Below are 20,292 nucleotides of genomic sequence, written 5' to 3'. Positions count from 1 at the left end.
GAAATTATTCCATTTAGGAATAGGTTTCATTGAAGGTCCAATCATAACAAAGTATCCTAGTTATTTTTACACTAGTACAAAAACAACAATATGTGACTAAAAAAATCACTTAAATTTGTATATATGTGACTAAAATCAGTCACATGACTAATAGTAATTAATATCCAGTAATTTCTAATGCTGCTAAATTTACTACTAAATTATATTAGTCACTTATTTGATCACTGATTTTGATCATCAATTTAGTCACATATTTAGTGGTGTACTTAGTAGTATATTTAACCACATATTTAATCATATATTTAGTAGCTAACTTTGTCACATATAGTGGTATATTCAGTAGCATATTTAACAACATATTTAGTATATTTACTCATATATTTGGTAGTGTATTTAGCAAAATATTTAATAGTACATTTGGTCACATGTCTAGTAGCATATTCAATAGGATATTTAGTCACATATTTGATAGTGTATTTAGTAGCATATTGAATAGTATATTTGGTAGCATATTTAGTCACATATTTGGTAGTGTCTTGGTAGTAATAGGGAATGATGAAATTGAACCACCATCCTCCTGCTTGTAAAGCAGGTGCTCTTCCATTGAGATAGCACCCTTTAAAGAATGCATAATAAATTATTATTTGTTTCATTTCATTCTTAATATAGCACCCAAAAAGATCATGGACCTATATTTATTTAAATGGGGGCAACAAGGAAACATCCAATCAAACTAATAGTTTAAAGGCTCCTTTTATTTCAAAAATAATCCTAGTTTGTCAAACATAAATCAGCTAGAGGAAAAGGGAACTACGGTAATGGATTTTTAATTTAAAAATGGTGTCCAACTTGTTACTAACAATGTAGAAGTGCATGTAGTGACTAGAAGATTGCTTCAAGTGTGTCATAAAAAAAAGACACTTTGTACTAGATATAGTGTCATTGCCTTAATGACACTCTACACTAGCCATTAACATGACACTCCACTAATAGATGAAAACCCACTAGTCATAAGAAGATGAGCTAGAAAAAGAACACACTGAACCTTTCATAATCCATACCATCCATGTACCTATCAATACAAGAATGTTTTATTGTGCCTCATTTTTTCTTTTAGTCACATCTGACAATTTATACAAACTTAGACAATGAAAATATTTACACCAAAGTAAATAATACAATTGAATAATATTCTCAATGCACACAAATAATAATTTCTAAAAACTTAAATATAATAATAAAATATAGTGATACTAATTATACATAACTAAATAATGCAAAACAATGGTGTTCTCAATGCACTGGCTTCTTCAAAATTAGCTGAGATCATTCCAAAAAAAAGTACTAGGCTCTATAAAGTTTGCAAAAACAAATAGTCTTGAGCTAGACAAGGATAAAAATCTTAAACTATGTCATTTAGTCCCAAAAGTAGAGTTCTTGTGAAAAATTATCCAAAAATTTGAGTCGATAAGTGTTTACTAAAAAATATGCAAATAAATCCCAATAAAACATTACATAAGAATAGCAATCACCAAGTCACCCAGGTAATGATCTAGTATTGTAGCAAAGAAATTTCCACATTGATGATGGGCTCGAGATTTATTGGCCTTACTTCACATGATGGTGAATCTACAATAGTACAGGCTACACTAGTAAAGGTTAGATGGAAGTGAGTTCTGACAAACTTTGGTTTCTTAGGTAAATCATCTAAGTCTTGAGAAGATTCTAAGTTGTCCATATTGCATTAACCACATGGGTAGAAAATAAAGTAACATGAATTATTAATATTTTATCAAGTCTAGGAAAGACAAATGCACCAAGTACCTATTGTTGAATTTTTTGTGTATCATCCCTCCTTCCACCCATTCTTTGTCTTTGTTGGCTCTACCTCTATAATTGAAATGCTAGCATAAAATTTTGCATCTATGCCATTCCAGGGTGAATTCTAGGTAGTAACTGTTATTGATAACCAAAACCTGCATGCTACAAGGAATTACAAGAATCAAGGAATTTCTAGCCAAAGTAACTCCCTGTGAATCAAAATTAAAGTACTACTAATCCCATTTACTAACCTATGGAGGAATCAGGCCATGATGACATTGACTATACAATAGTTTTTGTGGGGTGAGCCTTGGAGAACCAAGATGATATGGTGATAAACTTTTTAGTATTACAAGAATAACTCCAATAGGAGATATCCTGAGAAAACTGAGCCTAGCATGACAATAGATCAAGCATTTACATTATTTTCAAGCACTTGAATCTTCTATGCATCTAGAAAATCTATATGGGAATCTTAAATTTTATACGACAAGAATTCTACATACCTGCATTCTCACCCTTCTCTCTAGTTTTCATTGATCCAATGCAACATAAAGAGGTTTTCTTCTAGCCATCTTTCCACTCATCTCAGCAACCTACATTTCATGACAAATACATCACATTCAAAACCATGCCATGCTCCAGTGGCTAGCAAATAGGAAAATCTAGTTGGATACTATGAATTCAAACAAAATATGTAACATGATAATAAATAACATCTTACAATATGCATGGCTTCTTCTAGAAAAGAAAAAGGAACAAACCTGGATCCCCTACTCTGATCTTGGGTGTCTCTCATAACCTAAAAATAGTGGCATGATGTTAAGAAATTAAATGCACAAATAAGTAGAATGTTTTTCCATAAGAAGCTATAGGAGCTGAATTTAACCACAACTTTTCATCATCAATGGAATCATCCATATTTTTTAGATACAAATTAGCACCCTAAAAATTTTCCATTTTTTCCCTTCCTCTCTTGTTCAAACTTGGTTTTCAACTCTACCTCCCTTTCAACTTTTTTTTGTGCCCTTCCAACATGCCATACCTTATCATCATTAAAAGTTTTTCCATTTAAACTATTAACAAAATTAGTTGCATCACCTACATTTTCAAAATTAAAAAATCCAAAACCTTTGAATTTTCCATCCACATCCCTCATAACAACTGCACTAGTGATGGGGCCACATTTACTAAAAATAGTTTGCAGATCTTCATATAGTCATGCTAGAAAAGTTTTTCACAAAAAACCATTGCTAAACTTGGAAGTACCCATTGATCTCTCTCTTTCTTATCATCTTCCAAACAAGACAACATAGACCTATTTTCCATTAAGAAACAAGCCATTAAATTTTTCAACGGCACTTTATGCTGCCTTTTCTTGGTCATACTAGACAAAACCATAACCTTTAGACTAGCCATTATTATCTGTAGCCACTTTGTGAGAAATAATGGTCCCAAAAGTAGAGAATGTATCATATAATCCTCTATTATCTATACTTTTTTTGAGATTTTGCAAACAAATAATGTTAAACACACAAATATTCAACTATTATGTCATAGCAAGAAACATAAAAAAAAATTGTAGTCAAGGTTAAAATTTTGATGTAACAAATTCACCTTGATGGATATGTTTACAGAGCTACTCTTTTGAATGCTTGGATCATGATGGGAAAATATTATTCTTAGTGGTTTACCATTAACACTAGTATAATTCAAAATCACTAGAGCACAACTAGCTGCAAAATACAAAAAAAAGCTTGATCTTTTATTTAGCATATCATAAATCACAATCAAACTACAAATATCAATGCATTTAAGTGTTCTCAAGGAAAGGAACTTGGTTGCTAGTCTTTGAAAATAAATAACATGTAAAAACAAGTGATTAAATATACTATGGAAACTACATTGTCAATTACAATAATAAACATTTAGTAATAGATACATAAATAAGATTTAGTTAAGGATCTAAAAAGTAGTTTTTGGGCCCTTCACAGGAAAGATGCCAATTTAAACCTTAAGAGACATGTGATATATTCTAATTAAGTAAATTACCATATTCATTCCTATGATGAAACACACCTTGATGGAGAAAATCAAGATGCAACTCATAGGATATTTAATGCATATGATACCTTTGGGCTTGATATTATGCCTCAAAGTAAGTCCCAAAAGGTACCAAGTCCTACAAATATTTTATGACTATTGAATACAAAATTAGAGTTTCAATGATGGACACATGAAAAAAAACCCTTTGTTGAAGTTTTAGGCAATTTCCATTTCTAAATGATGGAAAAATTAAAACAAATAGTAAAACTTCACTTGGTAATCTAATTGTGGAGTCTACTTTGTTAAGGTTGATGTGAGCAAAGAATCCCCTTGTAAGGTCAAAGAGAACTTGCAGATGTCCTTGAGAGTGCTTTGATTGAGTTTGTAATGACTTTGAATCCCCACCCTCCCCATAGTTAGATGCCTTGGAAGCTAACGAGTTTCAAACCCCTCAAGAGTCTATTTCTTGCCCTTGATATTCCTTGGAACTTGTGGGCTTCTTTGGGTTCCATGCTCTAGCCAAAAGAATTTTTAGTTTATTTTCATTGTGACTTGTCTCTCCCCTTGTGAGACCTTTTTTTTTTTTTTTCATTTAGGCTATTGCATTCCATATTTTAGGTTTAGTTATTCTTTGTTTGTGGTCCTAAGATTTTCCTATTTAATCTTAATCAAAATCTTGCAATTAGTTACACTTGGCTGTAGGCAGCCACATAATATACATGACCCCTAAATGCAAAAGAAAAAAACTACCAAGATCTGGAAAATAGGGACATCTTTAGTGTCACTCTTAAGCCACAATTTCATCAGATAAATAATGCCTCAACAGATGAAAAGATCAATAAGGAGGATGATCATTCTTATAGAACTTTTCTAATTCCTATAACACACAAGGCATTAGGCACATACAAAAGATGTTGCAAAAGAAAGAAAGTTGCAAATAATTTTTTAGCAAACTCATGGTATGATGAACATTGTATGGTAGCCAAGATATTTATAAAAGGAAAATATTTTGTGAAAAAGAAAACAAGAAATACATAAAATACAAGCAAAGCGAAAAAAAACAAAAAAAATCTGCAAAAACAAAGTATAAGGTAAGAGATAAAATCTAAAAGTTTATGTTAATTATTTTTAAATAACTTTAAATTTTGATTGAAGGGATACTTTATCACTTCTTCAAAGTTCAAAAAGTATTATAATATAATAATGAAAGATTTGATCTGAACCATGTCATCTTTCTCATATTATGTAGCAATAAGATCATAAGAGAATGTATCCAAAAACACAAAGAGAAACCAACCTCCTCATCTACTACAAGAGTCTTTAGTATAAAATCAATCTCACAACTAAATAGTTCACAAGAAATGTATGGGAACCTACAAATGAACACCAACAAAATTACTTAAATAAAGATAATATATATTAATATTATATATTTTCTATCAAGTAAGTAAAGGGCACTAAGAATACTCCATGGTAGGAGAAAAATACAAAACAATAGAGGATATTCCAATTTACTTAAATGTTTGTCTACTGTCTGCTTCTTCCAGTGGCTCTTCTACAATATAGTGCAACATTTTTTGCACCTATGATTTGCCCCAAAGACTATAGAAATATCACAAATGAGGAGATATAATACATATTATCTAGAGATTTGAAAACATATTAATGAAACTAATTGTTAAAAAAAATATTAGAACAAATTGCTCTGTAAATTAAAGACTAATTTTAAAAGGCATTGCTATTGAACATGACATTGTAAAATGATCTAATTAAATTTTTTGAGAAACTCCATGACATTATTTTTTATAAGGATTAAAAGATAGAACCAAAGCCATAATAGTTCTTTCATTCCTTATACCATTTTATAATTATGACCACAATGAAATTGTCAACCATGACTATAATTTCTTGGAATCACTCTCAATTATGGATTGGTTTAATCATCACTCACTGTATATTCAATTTTTTTCAATAAGCTTATGAGATTCCTCAAGTCTAACTACATATCTCATATGTAACTATTTGAGATGTATCATTGGTTTCAAAGTGTACTTTGTTCAAGTAAGAAGATTTTTGTAAATATGGTCATTCATATCATAGTGAGATATTTGGAAATATTGTTATTGATGAAAAATATTGTTGATATGTTGGAAGGCTTTTTGAATTTAACTATATTTATATTTTTTAATCTATATCTCAAGTCATTCTTTATGATCCATCACCAGGATAGTGCAATAGAGCACATAAATATAATTTTCTACAGGATACTTCAAGCATATTAACATGAACTATGGAAATTTAGCATCTCTAAATAGTTGTGGATGTAAAGATTTTTTATTATATTAGCTTTAATTGTAAGCCAATTCATGAAATTATATCATTTTGAAAGAGGTAAAGGAAAATTTGAGGAATTTTATTGTTTTGAAAGAGATGTAATGGGAGTCCCATTCAAGGAATTTTATTATTATGGTTTACTATTGAAACACTAACCCATGTGTTTTATGAAATTAATTTTGTCACCAACTAGGGTATAGAATGTTGAAGTTATTTTAGAAGTATAGATTGAGAAATGATTAATCATTTGAATCAAAGTAGAGGAGATTTTGTTAAGCATGAAGTGTAGAAAGAGGCAACCCCTAGAAGGTAAAATTTTGTAGATAATGTTGATGTCTCCTAAAAGAACAAGTTGGTGTCTCTTCTTAAGTTGGAGTTGAGATTTTTTTAAGAATGGAGTGTAGAAAAGTATGTCCATAATCCTTTGAAGAGACAACTTATAGAAGGTAAACTTTTGCAAAAAATGTTGGTGTCTCCTAAAAGAAAAATTTGGTGTCTCTTCATAAGTTGGAGCTCACTTTTAGATATCATTGTCTCCAATAGGTTGGTACCTCTAAATTTTAGAAGTTGTTATTGGTGTAGGACCTAGGTTGGTGCCTATGAACTCTATAAGAGGGAATTGGTGTATCCAATTGGTTGGTTCCTACAAATATTGTAAGAACATTCTACTTTAATTTTGGTTAGATTCAAATAGAAGATCCATGCAGTCATTCTTTGTGATTTTTTCCCCAAAAAGCTTTTCACTTAAGTCTTGCACTCTTACATGGTCCTCCTAGCAATATCAAGAGCAAAGGAAGGCTTCACCAAGGATACCCTTGATGACTACCACCCCCCCCCCCCCCCCCCCCAACCCCCACCCCAAAAAAAAAAAATTTGGCATGTTAAATAATTTTTCAACTACTACTCTGGGATCCTCCTATGAAAATCTAATTGCCTCTACATGGCTTTGACAGAAATCATGGTATCCATTAGAACTCATTACAATCAATATATTTCATCAGCTAATGACATTTATTGCCACCAATTCTCCTTTGGATAATTAATACTTATCTAAATTGTACATTAATGAAAATATTTTGGGCATCCTTTCCACCAACATAGCCAATGTATGTGTTGCAAATTTTCCACACAGACAAGGTATTTTCTACCATCAAAGCAGTATTGTGGCCTAATAGCAATTTTTAGGGGTAGCACCCCACAAAATATTATTTATGATTTGTCATTGTGAATCCTAAATATTTATCATCGTCATAGATCATTGGATATTATGTGTGCTTTATTTTCCCTACAAAGCATCCCTATTTTAAGAGAGCATTGTATTATGATGCATTCTAAGAATTTGATAGTTGTTGAGTTGCCTTTTGATCTCCATAGGTGATACTCCCAAGAGAAGCTTTCTCTACAAGTATATTGTAATCTGTTGTTGATTTATGAGCAATATATTATGCAATTTTTAAACTGGAAGGTGTATATCCTGAAAGTATTTTCTCCACATAATCACTATGTTATGGTATGCATGTTATTTATGTCTATTTATGTTTAGCTTATGTAATTATTGCAAAGATTTGAGAAACTTTTTCATTACCCTCCTCTCAAGGTTAGTGTAGGAAGTTGTTCTGCTACCTTGAATTAAAAAGTGGTAGGACTCTTCATGGAATTAAAGCTAACTAAAGATTTAAAATCCTCGAAGGTAATAGAAACAAATTTTTAGGGACAGTTTAGATAAATGGCTAGGAAGAATTAAGAGATGCAATAGAAGCTTTGTAGAAAAAAAAAAGACAACCATGACATGTCTCTTTTCTTCTCAATTTTGTAAAATTCAAAAGATAATATAGAACTTTGCCCTTTTCCATCATTAAAATATTTTTTACAAAGCTTTCTTGAGAATAGGGAAACATGCTATAAAAGAAAAGTGAGTAGGTTGTTTGTCCAAAGAAGGAAGACAAAGTGGTTAATAAATAAAATTGTGCAGAAGAAAAATGTTTGAGTAGGTTCCCCTAGACCAAATTGTGATAAGTTCATTTTGAACAAAAAAATCTTTAATTGAGCCTTCCTCTAAAAATCCTTCATTTTTTTGGGATAAATAAAAAGTTGAAGGTTTTAGTGTGTGTTTAATTTGGCTTCTTTATTGTGTCTATGTACTATGAATTGATTTAATGATTGAGTGATTGGTTATTGTTCATTTGAGCTCAATAAGTAATCCAATTTCCATTAGTGTATAAATAAAAAACTAACAAGATTTACCGAAGAAATATCAAAGAGGGTGTTAAAAGTGTTACTATTCCAATTGATACTCCACTATTAATGTTGGAAGAACTATCAAGAGGATTAAAACATATATAGTACCTACACAAGGATAAATTCCAAATAAATGCATTTTATCAGGAAAGAGCCCAAGTTTCTAGTCATGAATAGATACCATTATTGAATAGAAAAATCCCATAGCCAAAATTTTGAAGAAACACTTTCCTCTTTCCAATAGCTTTCTACCACCAAATCAATATTGATTTTTTGCACAATTCCATTTCTAATTGTCTCTCTTACAGTTTTTTTATTTCAAAGCCTTCAAAAGCTAACCAAGATCTTATAGATGGATGACCTATCTTATGTTAACACTTGAGTTTATGTCAATCAGCCATACAAATGTAAGTTTTAAACACTTTTATCACTTGCGAGAATAGTAATTAAATTTCAATATGCTCGATTGATAATTTCTCTATGTTTTGGAGCCAAAGATGAGGACTTGAAAAGAAAACACTGATGGAGTGGAGATGTGGTGTATCGATCCTCGTACCTCTTGCATGCTAAGTGAGCACTTTACCATCTAAGCTGCATCGCCACTAATATTTATGAAAATCTAATAGAGTGTAATAGAGCCTACATAGTTGTTGAAGTCACAACAATTAACTCCTTAGGAGAGCAAAAATAGCTATTCCTACTTGAACATCAAATTTGAGTTGAATGTTGGATTGTAAATTGTCCATTTGTAATTTTTGGGATTTTGCATCTTCAATATTTTTTAGAAAAAACAATTTATCTTGTATATCAAGAATTATAAGGTTAAGAGAGGTACAAAGTGACTCATTGTATCTTCTCTCTTTAGAATTTATCAAAATATTGATTTCTATGAGATGCTTATCTAGTGTAGGAGCACCAAGGTGTAAGGTCAAACCCTAAAGTCATTTTGGTTTTTACATGGTCTAACCAACCATGGAAACAATAAGGGCTAGATGTAAAGTCCCAAGGTGAGTTAGATAAGTCAATTTGGTTGATTGGAGTCTAGGAGTTAAAAGTTGTCAAGTAGGTCCTAGGAAGCAAAAAGATGCTCAAAATGGCACAATACTCTGAAAGGACCCAATGAGTGGTCAAAGTAGGTAGAAAGTTGAAATTTGATATTTTTAATCCATGTGGGAAGGTTTGGAACCAAACTAGTCAATTTTGGAGTCTTAGGTTGCAAAAGTTACAAATATTGTCAAAAGTTGCTCATTGAGAACTTTTCAATTTTTTAAAGTTGCTTACCAACTTTTTAGGAATTTTTTTAAAATTAACTACTTGGAGAAGTTATGGATCAGTTTAATGGCCAAGAAAGAAGAGGAGGACTATTTAAACATCCCTCAATTTAGTTCCAGGAGTTGGAGACTTGAATGTATAGACAACACCTATAAGTGCAACATTGTATGAGTATTGGAGTTGCTTTTTGAGAACTAATGAATTATTGGAGTTGATTGTGTTAATATTTTCATTGATTTAGATTCTTTGGATAATTTTTTGAAATTGTACATAGCTTTTTGGACTCAAGTGCTTCATTTCCCTAGGTTTAGAAATTAATTTTGTTTTGTGCGATCCTATTGTCTAGTTTTGAGTTATTAACAGAGCAATGTCTATGGCTTGACCTTTCATAGTCAAACTCTAATGGCTTTTGGAAATTAGGAAATAGCCTCTATATAGGTTGTAAAAATGTAGGCTAGGATTTGTACAAGATAGTTGGCCATATTTACAAGAAAACCCTAGGCAAGCTAACAAAGCTTGGTAAGGTGCAATGAATGCTTGTAAAGAAATGTTGTGGTTAATAGGGGATTGGTATGAGGAAATATCTAGAAGGTATAGCAAGAGTAGGTTACTAAGAGTGTTGGATTTAGAGGATGAGGTAGGGAGTGAAATTGAACACATCAAGAGGAGAGAAAACTTGATTTTACCTAAGAAACCCCCAAAACAAGGGTTTTCAGAAATTGTATTATATGAACAGTAATGATACCTAAGACCACCAAAATCTTTTAGTATAGGTCCATAAGAAACAAAGTCCTTTAATTACTAGCTGGCCTCATTAAGAGTTTTTGGGAGGAATTGCTAAACACTTGTTTTTAGGAGGGCTAATAGGGGCTCTAAGGGCTACAAGACCAATTTGAGCAATTTGGAGTTGTGGGTGTGATGGACCTAAAAGAATGAGATAGAATGGTGGGGAATGTGTCAAGGAACTCATTAGGAGAGCCTAAACTTGGTTTGTGCTATGATGGGATTTTCCCTTGTAGGTTTGAATATGCTTAGTGAAAAGAATGGGAAGGAGAAAGAGGCAAATTAAATTGTTGGGGATTTTTCTTGGAAGAAGGTGACCTAAAGTGTGATTCCCTAGATTAGGGTTGAGGAGAGAATCCTAGGAGGCCATAAATAGCCTCATTGGAGCCAGTGAGCCCTTGTAGAAGAAACTCCTCATCAAAGTGGTATGAAAGCCCCTAAATATTTGTGTCTTGTGGTAGATGTTCTAGCCTACTGAATCAAGTGGATCTCCACAAATGGTGACCAATGCAGAGTTGGCCAAGGAAGTGTATGAGAAGAAAAAGCTCTTAGAAGAAAGGACCAAGGTTCTAGATAAAGCCCTAGAGAGGTCAAAGATAAGTTGAAAGAGATAGAGGATTTAACCCAAGCTAAGGGAGATGAAAATTCCAACAGGGGTAAAGAGAGAGTGAGTTTGGAGGATGAAATCTCTAAACTAGATCCTCCACTTGGTGAGTAGGAACCATTCCTAAAAGCCCTCAAAGAATTTTGAGGGAAGAGTCTAGAGAATGTATCTCTATTTCATGAAAAAATGGATGTAGAGGTGGTCTTGGAATTATTGGAAAGTATGGAGAAGTACTTTGAGTATGAAAGGACAATAGAGGCTAAAAGGTGAGGTTTACAAAGTCTAGGTTGAAAGACCAAGCCTTGACATGGAGGAAGTTTATGCAGAAAGAAACGAAAAGTGAAGGGAAGAAGCCTATAGCTAATTGGAAGGAAATGGTGGCAAAGATCAAAGAAACATACCTACTAGAGGACAATGAGATTTAGATCCATAAGTAGAAGCAAAATCTTAGATAGAAGGAACCTGATGTGGCTACCTACACTGAGGAGTTTTAAAAGTTGGCACTAAGGTCAAGGGTGCAAGAAGCAGAGAGTATCAAGGTGGAAAGGTACTTAAATGACCATAAATGGTCCATTTAGGATGAACTAAGTTTTTCTAGCCTCACCATACTTCAAAGGTGTTTTCAAATGGCTAGGAAGGTGGAGGAAAACCTAAGGAAGAAAGGGGACTCCAGTTCTAAGAACAAGGGGAGAGGGAAGGACTTAAAGAGGTGATTCAAGGGGAGGCTATAGTGGTAGGAGTACTACAAAAAGAAGCTATGGAGAATCTAAGTGGAGTGAGTAGTCCAGTAAGACCAGTTAGAGAGGAGGATCTAATAGAGGAGAGGATCCAATAATAGTGGTAGAGGTAGAGATGGCAACAACAAAGGATCTCATTTTAGCAACATGAAATGCTATAATTGCAACAAGGTAGGGAAACCTCCTTATATATGTCTTGATAATGCATCAGGGTCTTATGGAGAAAAGAAGATAACCTATATGTAGAATGAATATAATTATAAATAAGATGAACTAGATCTTGATTTGGAAAAGGGCGAAAACCTCATGCTAAGGAGGGTTCTAGTGAAGGATCCAATAAAGGAAGAGCACAAATAGAGAAGAGAACTATTTAGAACTACTTTCAAGATATTGGGAAATGTATGTAAAGTAATCATAGACTTAGGGTCTATTGAAAATGTTATGTCAAAGGAGGCAGTGCAAAAACTTGGATTCACAAAGATACAACATGTATGTCCAAATAGGGTGACTTGGTTGGACAAAGGGTAGAACATCCTAGTTAATGAAGAAGTTTTCAAAGACATCACAATTTGGAGATACATTGATAGGGTCATATGTGATGTACTCTTCCTATGGATTCTTATCACTTATTGCTAGGAAGACCTTGGAAGTTTGATAGAGAAGAAATACATCATGGGAAAGAGAATAAATATTCTTTTCAGAAAGATGGGGTCACTTATATGATATAGTCCATAGTAGAGGAAGATAAAGTAGAGAAGGTTGCCACCAAGACCTTGTTAATGAGTGGAAAGGAGTTTCTTAGGGAATTAAAGGAGAATGAAGGAGTAGAGTATGCCATTATAGTGAAACCCAAAGAAGAGGAGACATATCCATCAACATTTATCCCTGTTGAGGTACAAACTTTCTTGGATTAGTTTAAGGAAAAAAAATTGATGGGGAACCTCCTACTCTACCACCTAAGAGGGCCATAATTATCAAATTGACTTCATACCAAGGGCATAATTGCCTAATAAAGCTGCTTATAAGATGACAATGGAGTAGAATAAGGAGATAGCAAGACAAGTGCAATAATTGCTTGGTCAAGGGCTTATCAAGAAGAGCATCAATCTTCATGCAATATCAGTATTCCTAGTACCCAAAATGGGAGGTAAGTGGAGAATGTGCATTGATTCTACAGAAATCAATAGAATCACAATTAAATATAGCTTCCCTATTCCTAGTTTAGAGAACCTAATGGATTTCTTGGGTGGGGCTAGGTACATTTCCAAAATTGATCTCAAAAGTGGTTATTATCAAATTATGATGAAAGAGGGGGATGAATGGAAGTCTACATTTAAGACTACTGATGGTCTCTATGAGTGGTTGGTTATGCCATTTGGTCTTACCAATGCATGTATTAACTTCATGAGGGTCACGAATGAGGCATTGAAGGAATAAATTAGAGTGTTTTTTTATAGTGTACCTAGATGACATCCTCATCCTTAGAAAAATAAAGGATGAACATATGAAGCACCTTGAGTTGGTGTTGAAGAAGCTATAGGAGGAGAAGTTGAAAATCAACTTGGAGAAGAGTGAGTTCTTGAAAGAAAATCTTGTATACTTGGGGTTTGTAGTATCCCAAGGCAACCTAAAGATGGACTAAAGTAAGGTGGAGGCAATGTTGAACTGGCCTACACCTAGATCTACTACTGAGGTTAGGAGCTTTCATGCCTTAGCTCAATTTTATAGGAAGTTTGTAAGGAGGTTCAATGAAATATGTGCACCAATGAGTGATACCATCAAAGAGGGCATGAAGACCAAGTTCACATGGACCAAAGAAATAGATGAAAGATTAAGGAACCTAAAAAAGGAACTAGAAACATGACCTATATTGGTTTTTTTTGAGTTGTCATTTTGTGCGATGCTTAACAATAGGAATCATTTCAAACTCCTCCCTCGAAAACTTAATCTAGGATCAAATCTAAGGTTTTGGGAGATCTTATAACCTACTATAATCTTCGTAGTTGAAGATAAATGTGAGTGTTCATGAGGAGGCCTTTTCTGGTTCTTAAACAATTCAGATAAGATTTTGAATCTACTTACTATCTCAAAATAATAACCACACAAAAAGAAATATTTTTTTTCTTTTTTCCTATTTTTTGATGAATGAAATCTAATAGTGCAACTATATGAATTCCTAATTTAATCAAGGTATTAGTAAAAAAATAATGAAGATAGGGTAACAATAAATTGAAGCAAATGACATGAAAAGTAAAATCCTAATAGACATGAGCCACAAAAATGTCACGTCTATGAGTTAAGCCTTTGAAAAGATCGATGAGTAACCAATCAAAATAGTAGAAACACTTCCTTAATTCCACTAATGTAATTGTCAATAGGAATTTAGTAATCGTAAGATGTTTCACTTTTCATTGAATGGCAAGGCCATGGAAAGTGCGCTCATGCAAGACAAAAATCTATGCAAGAATAATATGGTGATCTCTTTTTGAACTAAGTATGTCAGCAAAATTTAGCAAATACCAAAATTAAAAGATCACACAACTAGAATAATGCAATAAAACTATTGGCTCAATTACATTCCATGAACAAACATCCACAATATATAACACACTTAGGCAAGAATCAGTGCACTCCAAATGTAAGCACCAATAGCATATATTATTGCATCAAAATAATGGTGACACTTCTTTACTGCTTTGATTAAAGAAAAAGACTATTTGTTGAGGTTGGAATAATTTAACTTGGCATTTTTTAGAGGGAAATTCATAAAGGAAATAGGTCTTTCATCTTCCTTTTCCTTCTTCTATGTAAGAATCCAAGCACATGAGTGTTCTGAAGCAAAAGAGTATATTTTGAAAGGTAGTCCATAATCTAGACTCACTAGTATTGGGGCCATGGAGATGGCCACTTTGATATCCTCAAATGATTTCTTAATCTCTAGAAGCCATTCTATTTTTTCTTCCTTTTTGAGTAAATCATTAAGGGGAAGAACTATCTCTACAAATCCACTTATGAATGTTTGCACAAAATTTATCTTTCTAAATGACTTAAGTTCTTTTTGACTATGAGGAGGCAATAACTTTAGAATGGCTTCAATCCTATCTACATCAATGGAGATTTTGGCTTCAAAGATGATATGACCTAGGCAATTTCCTTTAGTAACTCCAAATGAACATTTCTTAGGATTGAGTGATATGATGTATTTATGACATCTATAAAATACCTATCTTAAATCAGCAATGTGAGTGCTCTGATCCTTTGAAAAGATAGTTAAGTCATCCATGTAGATGACTATACACTTGTTTATTAATCCTTTAAAAGCTTCATGCATGGCTCATTGAAATTTAGCCCTTGAACTAATCAGTACAAAAGGCATTCTTCTATGAGCAAAATTTTCCCATTTAGTCATGAAGGGCATCTTTAGCCTATCCTCTTCATCAACCATTACTTGATTATATCCCAAATATCCATCCAAGAAAGACATCATCTTTGAACCATTTACAATTTTCAAAATCTCATCTAGTGAAGGAAAAGGGTAGTTGTATTTTTGAGATGCAAGGTTCAAGTTACAAAAATCCATAAAAATATGAATCTCTCTAGTCTTTTTCCACATAGGAACCAAGTTAGCCACCCATGTAGAATGGCGAATGGGAAAGATGATCTCAGCATCAAATAGCTTCTTGACTTCATTATAAAGGGTTCAATAATGGGATTAATAGGCCTTTTCCTTTAACAAAAGGGCTTTGCATCTAGTTTCAATGGAATGTCATGCATAATAATCTCAAGATAATATGTTTTGAGCTCCTTATAGCTCCAAGAAATGACATCCTTATACTCTATAAATAATTTAAGCATATCTTCTATTTCTTGTGTTTTACACACCTTTATAATCCTTATTATTCTAGGATCTTCATTAGTACCCAAATTTTATGAGTTTCATTCTTTGATCCCTTTTTCTTGGACCATTATTTTGTTAAGTGTTGATCCATCATGATCAAAAATACATTCCAACTTCACTATTCCTTAGGAATAATGCTGGTTTTTAAGTTCAAGATCCCATCTTCATCTTCAAGTTCATCATCCTCAAGTTTTTCATCTAGAGTGTCATCAATCTCTTGCCCTTTAAAGTGGCCATTACACATGATAAATTTGAGTATGTGTTGATCATCATGAAAGACTTGGAATTTTGTAATCTTTTCATAGATAGATGAAGCGGCAACTAATTCAACTAAAAATATTTTCAATTTTGTTCTCTTGATAGGTTGTAATATGCTAGCTAAAATAGTGAGGGCATCTACTACCATGTTTTACTTCTTTGAAATTGCTTTTATATTCAAAGCTTCAAAACCATCCATTAAATTACATACCCTTTTCCTATAAGAAAGAAACCTCTTATCATTGTAGGAGTATACTAATTTCACTTGTCTTATAACCAACTGAGAATCTCCCTTAACTGTGAGATCTAAGATTCATTTCTCCATGTGAAAAGAATTCCTTAGATCAACACTTTGTACTCTACAACATTGTTAGTACATCTAAATTGTAATCGATATGCTACATAGAAAGACTTACCTTTTGGGTTGATCAACTCAATACCTACACCAACTCCTAATTTACATTTGGAACTGTCAAAGTGAAGTGTCTAGATTGGATCGTCTTTGGGTTTTTTAACCTTACGCTTATTTTCCCTTAGGTTTTCTTTCACTTAGGCTTGAAAGGATTGTTTCTTGGGGATCCACTATAGTCTTTCATAGGGTAGACTTGATGATTTTCCATTTTCAGTCCCTGATATAGGTAGTGTATATTTTTCTTATTTGTCTTGAATTTCCCCAATTAATTTTTTAATTTCATCTACTTTGGGTTTTAGATGGATGACTAACAAAGTCCATCCTTGACCTTTCACATATCATCTTCTTCTTTGAACTTTGATCATTCTTGGTGGAGGAAAAGACAAACCCCCACCATTTGAAGAGGTATAACTATATGATACATTTAGATCTTCAATTTCCTCTTCAACCTTTTCCATAGATTCAAATATGTTTATAGGACTTTTATTTTCTATGGGTTCATCGTTTGAAATGTTACCAATCTTTAGTCCCATCATATGTGTCAATACCTTAGCAACTACTTCTTGGCACAATGAATGTTCAAACTTTGAATTACTAACTTTATACAATGGAAAAAATCTTGGGAGAAGTAGGATATTAGGGTCAACTTCTTCTCCTAAACATTGTAAATTATCCACCATGTTATCTATGAACTATGTCATGATCTTTTGCTTTGGAATTGAAATCTTGGATCTTTCATTTTGATCATCTAATATTTTGGTTGAAGTTCTATCAAATGCCATCACTTTATAGGAGCCCAAATTTGATTATAAGAATGCAACCTTTTTAGGTGCATTATATTTAGAAATCATTGTTTCTAACTTTAGCTCTGCATCTATCTTGATTTGGTTATTCAACCATTTCTATGGTAACCATAACTAAGTAAAATCCATAGAAAACCATCCTCTTAGGAATTTTGTCCATTCTCTACTTAGTAGTAGTCCATATTTCTTAAGAATATCAACCACATTTATATTGATAATGTCTTTAATCCAAGGGTCAACTATCAACTATATCCAAACATCTTTCCACACACCAATGACTTTCACCTCCATTTTATCCAATTGTATCACTATTTGTTTAGAGGGCTGAGGAGTGACTCCTAACCTTTGTGCTATTGATAGTGGAATAACATTACAAGAGGCTCCTTAGTCAATTAGGAAATTATGAATATTCTTCCAATATATTTTGATGCTAAGAAGAAATGGGGACACCTTGACCTTGTCTTTAAACATATTTGGCATTGCCTCTAAAGCATTGACTTGTTGATATACTATCTTTTGAGAAATAGCATCCATATTATGGGGTGCCTTTGTATGATCAAGAGTTTTCATTAATGCCTCTCATTAATGGGGACAATTTTGCAACATGTCAAACATGGACATGTTTGCCTTTGTTCATTTCAAATCTTCCACCACACTATATTTTTCAGTAAACTAGGTGGCATTTTTCAAGATTTTTAGCTCATTTCCTTCATTCTAATTTTTTTGTCCTCCATATGGTGGCCTAATTGGCACTAGATTGTTACTCACTCTTGGATTGGGAGGAGTTGGTCATAATGTTGGAGGTATCCCATTTGTCATAGGTTCTTTTCTACTTCACAGATTGTAAGTATTTTGATTATCATTGCAAAAAGCAAGCATTTCTTCAAGCTAAATGTCTAGTTCTTGACTAGATTATCATTTGCTTGTGAATTTTGATTCATGTCTTGACTTCCATTTTAATATGAACCATAATGATTAATGCCCACATAATAAGCATTATTCTTATTATTATCTACAAGAATACTTCTATTATTCAGATGAGTGTTCCATTGATGATTTTGTCTTTGGAATCCATTGCTACAATTAGGAGGATTGATTTTGTTTCCTCCATTATTGTTTCCTATATTATTGTTTCCACTTAAATTCCCATTTTAATTCTGACCATAATAGTTGTTGTTTTAAGGACTAGCATTATTTCTTCAAAAATTGTTATTCTATCCTTGTGACAACCTTAAGTAGGCTAGCTCATTATTCATTTATGACATGGTCTTCTTCATTTGACCAATCTCGTAGACAAAACTATTGTCTACCTTAGTGGAAGTTGTTGCCTTTTGTTTGAAGAAATCAACTTTTGGAGGATGATATCCTAGATATGTTATAGCTTGGTTTTTTAAGAGTGGGTGGTTGTTGTAATGAAATTGGATTCATAGGTATGAATTGGCTAGGCATCACAAGTGCTCCAACAGGATATGTTGGCATCATTGTAATAGCTTGAATTGGAAGCATCAATCCTCCTCCATTAGGATTGGTTTTCTTAGTAAAGGTAATTGCTTTTGCAAAGGCTTTATCCAATGTGTTGATATTTGTTGTAGGAAGTCTTCTCAGAAAAATAGCAGTGAGATGGTCCATAAAATTCAGATAAATTTAAATAGTAGATTGAACTAGTATAGTGTATGGCATTTCCAAATTGTGGTATGCCATGTGAAAGTGATGGTTGAAGCGTGAAACCATTTCAAGTGGGTCCCTTTTGATTAATATGAATTTTTGATGTATCACAACTGGGTTGATGAAGGTTTTGAATTGTTCTAAGAATAATTTTTTGAAAGTATCCTAGTCTCCATTACATCCAGGTGGAAAATTTATGTATCAATTAAAGGAAACTTCCCTGAAAGAGTAGGGAAATAAGTGAAGAACCACATTCTCATTAGCAATCTACTTTTGGTTGCAAATTTCCTTGAATACCTTAATGTGATTTTCAATGGCTCATGTCTCTCCATAGATGAACTTTGGGAAAAAATTCTTAGGATTCTTAGGAAGATTGTTGAGTACACTTGTTAAGTTTATTGCTGAGTCTACAAAATTTGCAAAAAAGGCCATCAAAGCATTTGGTGGAACAATAGGTGGTTGTTGTCAACTTGGAATTGAAGAAGATGATGAAATTTTGAATGGAAATGGTAGAATCCAAGGTAATCCTTTGTCATAGTGAGGCTTTCAAAAATGGCTAAGTTCAAGGAACTCATGTGCACTAGAGGATGAAGATCTTAAAGTTCATTGAAATGGGGATTATGGATCAAGATCTTCCATTTTGCATCAATTCTAGAAAAAGCACACCTCTGTAGAAGTACACTTTCTCAAAAAAAATGGCAAACCTTGGAAGATAGTGCACTTGGTGCACCTTGGAAGCTCAGAAGCTTAAAAAAAATTCTAAACTTGTAAAAAGTTGCAAAATTTTAAAATTGCAAGTTGTTTTCTTCTATTCCAAATGTTAGGGAGCCCTCCTAGTACCACTTCTATTGAGATGTCATTTTGCATGATGCTTAACAATAGGAATCCTTTCAAACTCCTCTCTTGAAAATTTAAACTTGGGTCAACTCCAAGGTTCTAGGTGATCTTGTGACCTACTAGAATCTGCTCAGTTGAAGATAAATGTGAGTGTTGATGAGGAGGCCTTTACTAGTCCTTCAACAAGTCGGATAAAATTTTGAATCTGCTTGCTATCTCAAAATAACCACATGAAAAGAAATATATTTTTCTATTTTTTGATGAATGCAATCTAACAATACAACTATATAAATTCCTAATTTAACCAAGGGATTAGTAAACAAATAACAAAGATAGGATAACAAGAAATTTAAGCAAATAATATGAAAAGTAAAATCCTAATGGACATAAGCCATGGAAACAACTCATCTGTGAGTTAAGCCTTTGAAAAGATTGGTTAGTAACCAATGAAAAGAGGAGTAGCACTTCCTCAATTACAATGATACAATCATTGATGGGAATTTAGTAACTATAAGATGTTTCACTTTTCATCGAATCACAAGGCCACAAAAAGTGTGCTCATGCGAGACAAAATGTTATGTAGG

The 20,292-nt window shown here is 32.9% G+C and overlaps 1 pseudogene; it reads right to left on the bottom strand.

Moving 5' to 3' along the window:
• Window positions 1–1,824: 1,824 nt before the first annotated feature.
• Window positions 1,825–20,292, bottom strand: part of LOC149551739 (polyadenylate-binding protein 2-like) — a 72,260-nt pseudogene continuing 53,792 nt past the window's right edge.

The sequence above is a fragment of the Cupressus sempervirens genome, chromosome 6 (genome assembly GCF_028749045.1).
Source record: "Cupressus sempervirens isolate cs-2001-9-10 chromosome 6, ASM2874904v1, whole genome shotgun sequence".
Classification (NCBI taxonomy): Eukaryota; Viridiplantae; Streptophyta; class Pinopsida; order Cupressales; family Cupressaceae; genus Cupressus; species Cupressus sempervirens.
This window is presented reverse-complemented; position numbering and strand designations above follow the sequence as displayed.